The 9,803-nt window shown below is 36.9% G+C and overlaps 1 pseudogene; it reads left to right on the top strand.

The window, feature by feature from the left end:
- The first annotated feature begins 7,986 nt into the window (after window positions 1–7,986).
- On the top strand, window positions 7,987–8,098 carry LOC113912102 (annotated as a pseudogene).
- Window positions 8,099–9,803: the final 1,705 nt, after the last annotated feature.

The following is a 9,803-nucleotide window of genomic DNA, read 5'->3' as shown; positions in this document are numbered from 1 at the left end:
GTGGGTTTTGACTTCTCAGTGCTTCTTCAGCTCCAGTTGGCAGTCTTTCATTCCTGCTTTCTTACCTACAACAATTTAGACTACCTTGTCTACTTCTGGAATCCATGGTAATATCCAGATTCCTGAGAACACCTTATGTAGTTATTTATGCTGGTATTTACCTGTGTCTACCTGATGTAATATTTAATATATGCCATGTTCAACCCAAGTATCAGTTTGGGCTCACCTACCACTTGACAATTTAGGGAAAACTAATTTTAAGCATCAATTTTATCATCTGTGCAAATACGGAATCCTTTCCAGAAACTTTTTTTTTCTGTCTGTGCTCGTGTTTGTTCATAGTGATGTCTTGATTTTGCTCCATGAAAGCCTGTAAACATATACTGGCTCCTTTGCTGGTTTACAATTAAAAAAAAAAAAACAAAACAAAACAAAAAAAAACTAGCCGAAAAGTCAGTTTGAAAATCTCCCAAGACTCAAAGAATTTCAGAACGATATTAGGTCACAAAACAGCCTTCTACAATTTCACTGGTTTCTATTTCACATTCTAATGATACCAGGATGAGATCTGTTACACAAGCATTTTGTCAGGGGAAATGCTTGGGAGAAAAATGAGGCAGAAGCCATCAGAAGTTTGTGGAGACATCAGACATCAGACCACAATGTAGTTCTAACCATTATGAAGAAGAGGGAAAGTAGAAAGATTGGATGGAAGAATCTTAAATCACACTGCAGTCTAAGAAAGTCAGACAAGACTGACCAGAAGTTATTGAACCAAAATTGCCCATCGGAGCAATCCTCCCTCTCCCAGGAATAGGGCTGCCTTAGCTTTCCCTGTTCCACTCAGTCACTCACTTGTAGCAGCCCATGGGAAACACTAAAGAAGCAGAAATGCAGTGATGCATTTCAGAGGAGAACACCTCAGGTCATCAGACATTGGCACTCCATGTATTAAAAGATCTAAAGGGCACATTTTCCTAACTGCCAGAGCCCATCCAGAGTACTACACAGGGTATCCACACATGTATGGGAATGATCTCATTGGCCTCGCTTCCTAAAAGGAATATCAGAAGAGGGAGGTCAGTGAGATTGACTACATCTCCCCCCTCACTATGGTGTATTTCAAAACTACAATTGATGTTTGTCCTCTCCCTGCTCCACTATCCATTGAAAAAGCCTCTCTCCTTGAGCAGACTTAGTCAAGCTCTAAAAACTCTTCCTAATGAAGCATCAAACATGGGCTTCTGTTTCTAACCTTGTCAAGTCTAGCTTTAGCCAAGAATTCTGCGATGGCACCCTTGCTATCTATCACCCTTGATAATCTGATCAAGTTCCTCATCTGTTACCTTTGATGTATAAGTCCCTGACCTGCTTTCAGCAAGAACCCTGCTGTTGCTTTAGCAAAAATCTCCCTACTTTTGATATCTACTGGAGTAATTTTCCATCTATTGACCCTCCTTATTCTCTTCCTTGGCTATAAATCTCCAGCTGTCTTTGCTATATTTGGAGTTGCAATTAATCTCTCTCCTCTATTGCAACAGACTTGAAGAAAGTCTTCCTAACCATTTTAACAAGTGTTAGAATAATTTTTCCCCCTCTGCTCCTCAGCTATCACCTGGATACGTCTTGGTAGCTTACCTGATGGTAAACAAAACCTTCATCTCTAGGGACATTTCATTATTGCAAACTTCTCAGGTTGCAGTTGCATGTGCCCATTCATAATTATACTGGGGCAAAGGAGTACCAGGAGGTACCTACAAAATCACTGAAGTTTCACATGTATCCATAACCTCCATTTTGTAAAAAGAGCCTGACCTCTCTTAATAACCAGCATCAGTTGCCTTTGCCAGTATTGTGACCCTCTTCTCACCTACAAGTCTCTATAGGTTCAAGAACTCCAAAGGGCCCTGGCAGCATCCCATGGAACCCTTGCAGAGTTGCTTGCTTAAATTTTAACTCTCTTGCTAGGACAAAAATTCCAACCCCGCAGAAGCCAGAGCTGGGATATAGTGTGAGACAGTCAGCTCAAAAAATATTCCATGTTCTTTCCTTTCTTTTTTATTTTTAAAGATTTTACTTTTTATTTGAGAGAGATAGAGAGAGCATGAGCGGGGGCAAGGGCAGGGGAAGAGGGAGAAGCAGACTCCCCACTGCCCACTGAGCAGGGAGCCCGACACAGGGCTCAAGCCCAGGACCCTGGGATCATGACCTGAGCCAAAGGCAGACACTTTATCGACTGAGCCACCCAGGTGCCCCTCCAAGTTCTTTCGTATTAAAAAACAAAACAAAACAAAACACAACAAAAACTTCCAAGTTTTCAGACATTTGACAGTTAGTTGGGCCCATGTAACTAATTCTGACCAATGAATGTCCCGAATCTCTTCCAGGCCAAACCAGTGAAAGAACTGCCTACCGCACTGATGCTTCAGATGGTTCAGATACGAAGCACTGAACAGCAGGGTCAGTGAGGGACTATGGATCTAATTCCTCACTAAAATGCATCAAATTTCTTGAGAAAAAGAAAAAATTTTAATGAATTAAAGTCATATTTGATATGATGATTTGATGATATTTGAGGTTCAATTTGTTACATAATCAGTTATATATATATATATATATATATACACACAATATATATCTAAAGATTTTAAAACAGAATTTACTATCAATACTTTACAGTTTATAAAAATGTATATCTATAGGCATATATATGCATATATATACATACTTACATAACTAAATATAAAAAATGCACTGAAATGTTATTTTTCCTCAGAAAATTTTGCTTTTCATATCAAGCTGACATATGGTTGTTCATATTGTGTATATCAAATAGAAATAGTATTGCTTTTTTTATGTGTAGAGTGAAGATCTGGGTTCTCAAAACTGCAATTTCAATATCCAGAATGGGTGAGTGGGTTGACACCCTCCTTATTTCAAGTTCCATTCATGGGCTCCCACTTACACTGTGCCTTAATATAATTTTTTGAGATAGAATCAGATTTTTCCTGCTTACCTGCATAAAACTGAACTGTCCTTGAGGCACCTGGGTGGCTCAGCTGAGTGGTAGGCTCTTGATTTTTGGCTCAGGTCATGATCTCAGGGTCCTGGGGTCCAGGCCCCTGGCAGCCTCTGTGCTTAGCAGGGAGTTGGCTTGAAGAGTCTCTGTCCTCTCCTTCTGCCCCTCCCCTCACTCTCTCTCTCTCTCTAATAAATAAATAAGTCTTTTTTAAAAAAACACATGTTATTTACTTGACAGAGAGAGTATGCTAACAAGTAGGCAGAGCAGCAGGCAGAGGGGCAGAGAGAGGCAAGGTTTCTGCTGAGCAGGGAGCCTGACATGGGACTCGATCCCAGGACCCTGAGATCATGACCTGACCCGAAGGCAGATGCTTAACTGACTGAGCCACCCAGCTGCCCCATAAATAAATAAGTCTTAAAAGAAAAAAAAAAAAACTGGACTCACCTTGATTCAGGTGTCCACACTGATCCAACCACATGTGACCAATAAAAAGGTCATGTGGTATAAAGACAGACTGGCCCTTCAGTAATCACTGTGGATGGGGCATTTTCCCAGAAAAAAAAAAAAAAAAAAAAGGGTCTAGACTAGCCAGGAACTCCCATTCTCCTTCACCATTCAACTGAATAAGCTATTCAGTAGAACATTTTATCCTCCAAAATAATGTGGGGGAGATTACCATTTATGGTCTCACCTCTCACTTTTCCTTACACATGATTGCATTTCAACCACAACCCTCAAATACCACCCCTATACTCAGCAATCAAAGTTTTTTCTTTAATTTCTCTTCAAATTTTCCAGCTACTTTTAGGCATTGCCATCAAGTATTGATCAATGCTTTCTTTCTGATTTTATCCCAGATACCTTGCTACCTACCATTAGCAGTCTTATTTGTCAAATGAACAATATATATTTATTCCAACTACTAACGCATAGTTTATAAGTATTCAGATTACTGAAAGCAGATGAATTTTTACTAGCAAAACTCTAATAAATTTGATTTCAAACAGTTAACACTGCTAGGAGCTATCAGATCTGAAAGCAATTATCTTACAGAGTACTTTTTGTCTAAATCATGCAGTATATCATGCTACCTATGTGATGCCAGATAACATCCAAACACCACCCAGGACAGAATACCAGTGTGGCATACAAATGTGTCCCTAACTATAAACTAAGTAACAGCATGTTTTGCCACGATAACCATTTTAGATTCAACTAACCATAAATAATAAATTGGCAACAAGTCCTCCAAATATGTTCATGTGAATGGGATCATATTGTGTGTATATTTATTTATTTACCTGTCATTTTTCCTTGCCCCAAAATATAGCATCAACAATTTTTGCAGAAAAGAATGCTAGGTAATTTTGACCAAATATCATGTGTCATAATATTCAGTTGAGAAACCACTGTACAGTTTCAGGGCAAAAAGTAAAGTCATTAAATCGCTGAAAACTCTGCAAGATAAATCTAATTCTGGTGTTCCCTTTGTTGTACCCAAACAGAAAATAGGCTTCATTATTAAAAATTCATCTATCAGTAGCAATACTTTTTAATTAATAATTTTAAGTTAATTATGTATTATAAAATAAAAAGTAGACTGATGTCACAGGAACTGACAAGCTGGGCTGCCAGCCTTCTTTGTGTTATTATGCAAATCATGCACTTGATGCTAAAAACACACTGTATAGTAATCTTAGAGATAAAATTTAATACACAGAAAGTTACCTTGACATTTTACATTCAGCTCCCTTCAATTTTTATTTTTTTTAAAGATTTTATTTATTTATTTGACAGAGAGAGACACAGTGAGAGAGGGAACACAAGCAGGGGGTGTGGGAGAGGGAGAAGCAGGCTCCCCGCCGAGCAGGGAGCCCGACGTGGGGCTCGATCCCAGGATCCTGGGATCATGACCTGAGCCGAAGGCAGATGCTTAACGACTGAGCCACCCAGGCGCCCCTCCCTTCAATTTTTTTTTTTTTTTACAAAGATAATAGCAATTCCGCAATTGGTTTAAAGCATGTAACTGTAGGAATAGACTAAATACTCCTCCCCTCAGAAAGAACTACATGGAATTAATTTCAGGAGGTGAAATATCCCCTACTTTTAGAAACTGACAAAGGAGCTTCTACAAGCTCTTTAAAAACTCTGATTTCCAAAGATCCAACCCTCTTTGTCCTATCACTCATGTTTCATATCACTGATTAAGTCTATTTTCTTTTATTCCCTTTCAACACACAAAGGAGTACTTTAATTTTAAAGAATTGTATTTTTCCCCAGCCAAATGATTCTAGTTCATCTGTCATTTTGCACGAGCAGGCTAATTCCTAAGTCAATTTGAGTTGTTTAGATGACTCCAATCTTTGGCAACTGCTAAGAACTACAGAAGACACAAACACTGCATATCACAAAATACTTGACTTTGAGAAGTTAACACTCTCGTTGACAGTAATATGTATGCATATGTAGCAATAAAGGTTTTTGAAGCAAATAAAAGACCTATAATATTCAATATAACCAGATTCCAAATATATTTTAAATAAAATAATCTCTATGAAAAGTTAGCAAGATGAGAAACATGTTGTTGGGAATTATAAAGCCAGGCTTCCTGGAACCTTTGGACCTAGAAATAATCCTTCAGTAACCAATAAATTACTTTTAAGTGAAGAGGGGAAAGGCAAACATTTGATGTGTGAGAGGAAAGCAGATATACACTTCAAGCTCTGCAGAGATAAAGGGTGATTCATTTGAATTTATAAACCATCACGTCTAGAAGGTTGCTGAACAGCGGAAAGTACAGTAGGCTAGCTTCCGAGGAGTGTAGTATGACTGGAATGCAGAGTTTGATCTCATAGGAAATGAAAAATAATGCCAGGTTCTTAAATGAGGAAGTCACTCTTTTATAGCAATGCTTTTGGCATCACTTTATAGATTTCATTCCAAATAATTTCCTTGTAATTAAAATTGGGCCCTGGCTTTTATTAATTTCTGGTTATGAAAAATACCCCCAAAAGGAAAATTAATTTCTTCTTCAATTATCTATTTAGAGACATCTATTTCAAGCATACTTGAATAAAATGAAAGACATGAGGTTCTATGCCAATTAATCTAGTATATAATCTTCTAAAGAAAGCTAAAAGTTCAAAAATTATATGAGATACAAGATAACATTTTTCATAAAATTGACAGAAAAAAATTAATATGTATAAATGTGAATGTTCTGAGACAGGGAGAGTAGAATCAAAGTAAATAAAATACATATCCTTAGGACTTCTTAAAGGAAGAGAACAGTTTCCTTTAAAAAGTTATATAAACAATGAATAATCAAATAATATTCTGAATTGCCTTTAGATGTTACTATTTGTGTTTCTGGAATTAAAACATTTTTTGAAGATTTTATTTATTTATTTGTGAGAGAGAAAGAGCAAGCATGCACAAGCAGGAGGAGTGGTAGAGGGAGAAGCAGATTCCCCCGCTGAGCAGGGAGCCTGATGCTATGGGAGCCTAGATCCAGGGTCCTGGGTTCGTGACCTGAGCAGAAGGCAGACACTTAACTGACTGAACTACCCAGGGACATAAAACATGGAACTAAAACGTTTTTATTGAGAAATTATTTTAATGGAATGATTATCCTGAAATACTATACAGACTATTTTGGAGCTTTGTGTTGTTGTTGTTGTTTTTTCCTTTACAAACTATAATCACCAATTTTAAGCTTTGTGTTTTTTTCTTTTACAAAATTATATTCACCTATTTCCTATCACTATTTTAAACAAGTAATTTATTACTTATTCTAGCTTTTTTAAATGATAGAAAGCATACTAACAAATTTTTTTATATAGACATCAGAAATACATTTTTAACACATTGCTAAATGGCGCAAAAAGAAAAATATCTAGGGCACCTGGGTGGCCCAGTTTATTAAGTGTCTGCCTTTGGCTCAGGTCATGATCCCAGAGTCTTGGGATCGAGTCCCACATTGGGCTCCCTGTTCAGTGGGGAGTCTGCTTCTCTGCCCCTCTCCTGGCTCATGCTCTCTCTCTCTTGCTCACTTTCTCTCTCTCAAATAAATAAAATCTTAAAAAAAAAAAGAAAAATGAACTGGCTTTCAAGATATGGTCCCATGACCAGCAATATCAACCTCATCTGGAAATTGCTGAATGAAAAACTATGGGGATAAGACCCACCAATCTGATAAGCCTCTAAGGTAATTCAGATGTAGTTAAAATTTGAGAACAACTTACATTAATGTGTTATATCTAAATGTTGTTTTACTAAGATACTCATACTTTACATTAACATTTTATATTTTTTGAAAACTTATTAAATGTGGTTGCAATCTATTACTTTTTTTTTCTATAGTAATGCATTTTATCTCCCACACAAATAACCCTTTCATGAAAAATTTAAATTGGCATGGCACTGAGTTGTTCTAAGAGTTTATGAGTAACAAATTTGCTAGAAGTACAGGAAATGTGTAAGTTTTAATACAAAAATCTTGATTACAATTACCTACATAGAAAATATATGACTGGTTTATACTAGAAGATAAATGTTAGCTTAAGCCACTATGCCTAACAAACATATATATGACAAACATACATGATAGTATTTGTCAAAATTATTAAATCATATAATTGTTTAATTTTATTATATGTAATTTATATCTCAATAAAAGTGATAAAAATTTAAAGTATTACTTTATCAGTACACAAAAACTCCCCTCTCCCATATTTACACATCTCCAAGAAATTCCTTTTGTCCTGAGTTAAATGTTATTTCTAAATTATATCATGATTTGTCAGCCTAGATGAGCCAAGCAAAGGCAGTCTTGGAAACATTCCAAATTTGGTAATTTAGCTTTGAATATGACAAAAGTAAAGTAAACTGACCTAAAAAAGTTAAACCTAGCCATTTCAGAGGACTCAGGAAAATTATTCTATCTCCTATTGATGCTAACATAATGAATCCATGAACAGAGAGATCAGCATTTCCCTTAATAAGGATAGAAAAATTCTTATAATACATACTGTTTAAGCATTGTCATCCACTTTGTGACACTACAGATGGGCCTATAGGAAATGCGTGGGCTTTTAAGTCAGATGGACATGATAGCTAATACACTCTTCACCATGTAATAATTTTGGTCAAATTACTAAATCTCTTCCAGCCTCAATTTTCATAATTGTATGTTAAGACTAAATGGATTAACATCAGTGTAGTACCTAGCATAATAGTAGGTATTCAAAAACTGGATAACATTGCTATTTTTCTTTAGCTGATGCCATGTGACTCTATAGTTTCCCCCATCCTCATTAATTCTGATATAACGTGATTGGCAATTGCTTCTATTCTTCTCCCACATCCTCAAATAGGGATGACCCCAAAACTTCTTAGTTTTTATCTTCTGGTGAGGACTGGTAGGCTTGAAGCAAGAAGGGGAAAAAGCAGGTAGGTGAGGGCAAGTTCTCTGCCTTCAGTATTTTCTGTACTCAAATTCCAGTATTGAGCCAATGAAATGGATGCCAATTCATGGGGTTAATGCTGGAATTGCTGCTGGGCCCCTGGAAGTCCCTGGCAGTCACTGGAATTAGAAGAATTTCCATGCATAAAGAAATAAACCAGAGTGGAGAGCTACCTCCAGGCAATGCCCACAGTGGTAGCTATAATCTGAATGGATTTAATCTGCCCAGCCAGACCCCTGGAAATTCCAAGCGATGAATGTACAGGCTCACTCGGTCTTTTTATTAACCTTGCAATAACTGCATCTCCGTATTTTTCATAATGAAGCTTTGTGGACTCTGCTTATTGCATTATGATAGGGTCTTACTCTATGTGATAATGTATTAATCATCCCTTTTTATTTTCTGTTTTTCTGATGCTTTCACATCTTGGGGCCTGGCTGACCCTAGAGAGACTGTCCCTCCCAGGGCTAAATTAATTCCTAGAAATAGTAAAAGACTTGCCTTGGAACATGGCTTTCATATTCAAAATAACAAATTCTGAGCTCATACCCAAAACTCCTTTATAGGGTTCTTATATTCTAAACCACTATTCTGCTCTGTTCCCCCAAGGGCCAGGTACCAGACAACTAGGGACACCTCTATACTGGGAGCCCAGTGACATTACTTAAATTAGCCAATGCTAACCCTGCTTATCCTGCCTGCCTCGCTTTTCCCACGGAAATAACAATAATGGTTCTTGCCCACATTTTCCCCTCATTCCCTGTGCCTCCTGACTCACCTTGGTGCTTCCCTGTGCGGTCCCTTGTATGGCAGCTATGTCACCTCATCTTTGGAACTATGAGTAACAAACTATCAAAAGGCAATGGTCTCAGGATCTGTTGGCCTCACCATACCTGAATAATAATAAAATCTACATTTTAAAACAAAAGTGACAAGATATTTAACCAGTATTTCTCAAGCTTTAATATGCAAAAGAATCACATGGACATCTTGTTAAAATGCAAATTACGAATCAATAGATCTGAAGTATGGACTTGCATTTCCAACAAGATGATGCAAAAGCTCCCAGTGTATGGACCACACTTTCTATAGCAAAGTACTAAACTAGATACACCCAGTTTCAATATTCTGTCTTATGTGAATTTTGGTGAATTATTTTACCTCTTCACAAATGGTTTCCTTCCTTATACAATGAAAATTTTTTAAAAAAGCCTACCTAATAAGGATAACACATGAGGCAATATGGATAAAACAACAAATTTTCTTTAAGCTCTAATTATATGTAAAGCTATGAAAAGTATAAACTGCATGTAAAT

Source organism: Zalophus californianus, chromosome 12 (assembly GCF_009762305.2).
Source record: "Zalophus californianus isolate mZalCal1 chromosome 12, mZalCal1.pri.v2, whole genome shotgun sequence".
NCBI lineage: Eukaryota > Metazoa > Chordata > Mammalia > Carnivora > Otariidae > Zalophus > Zalophus californianus.
The sequence above is the reverse complement of the archived record's forward strand: the minus strand, read 5'-3'. Positions and strand labels throughout refer to the sequence as shown.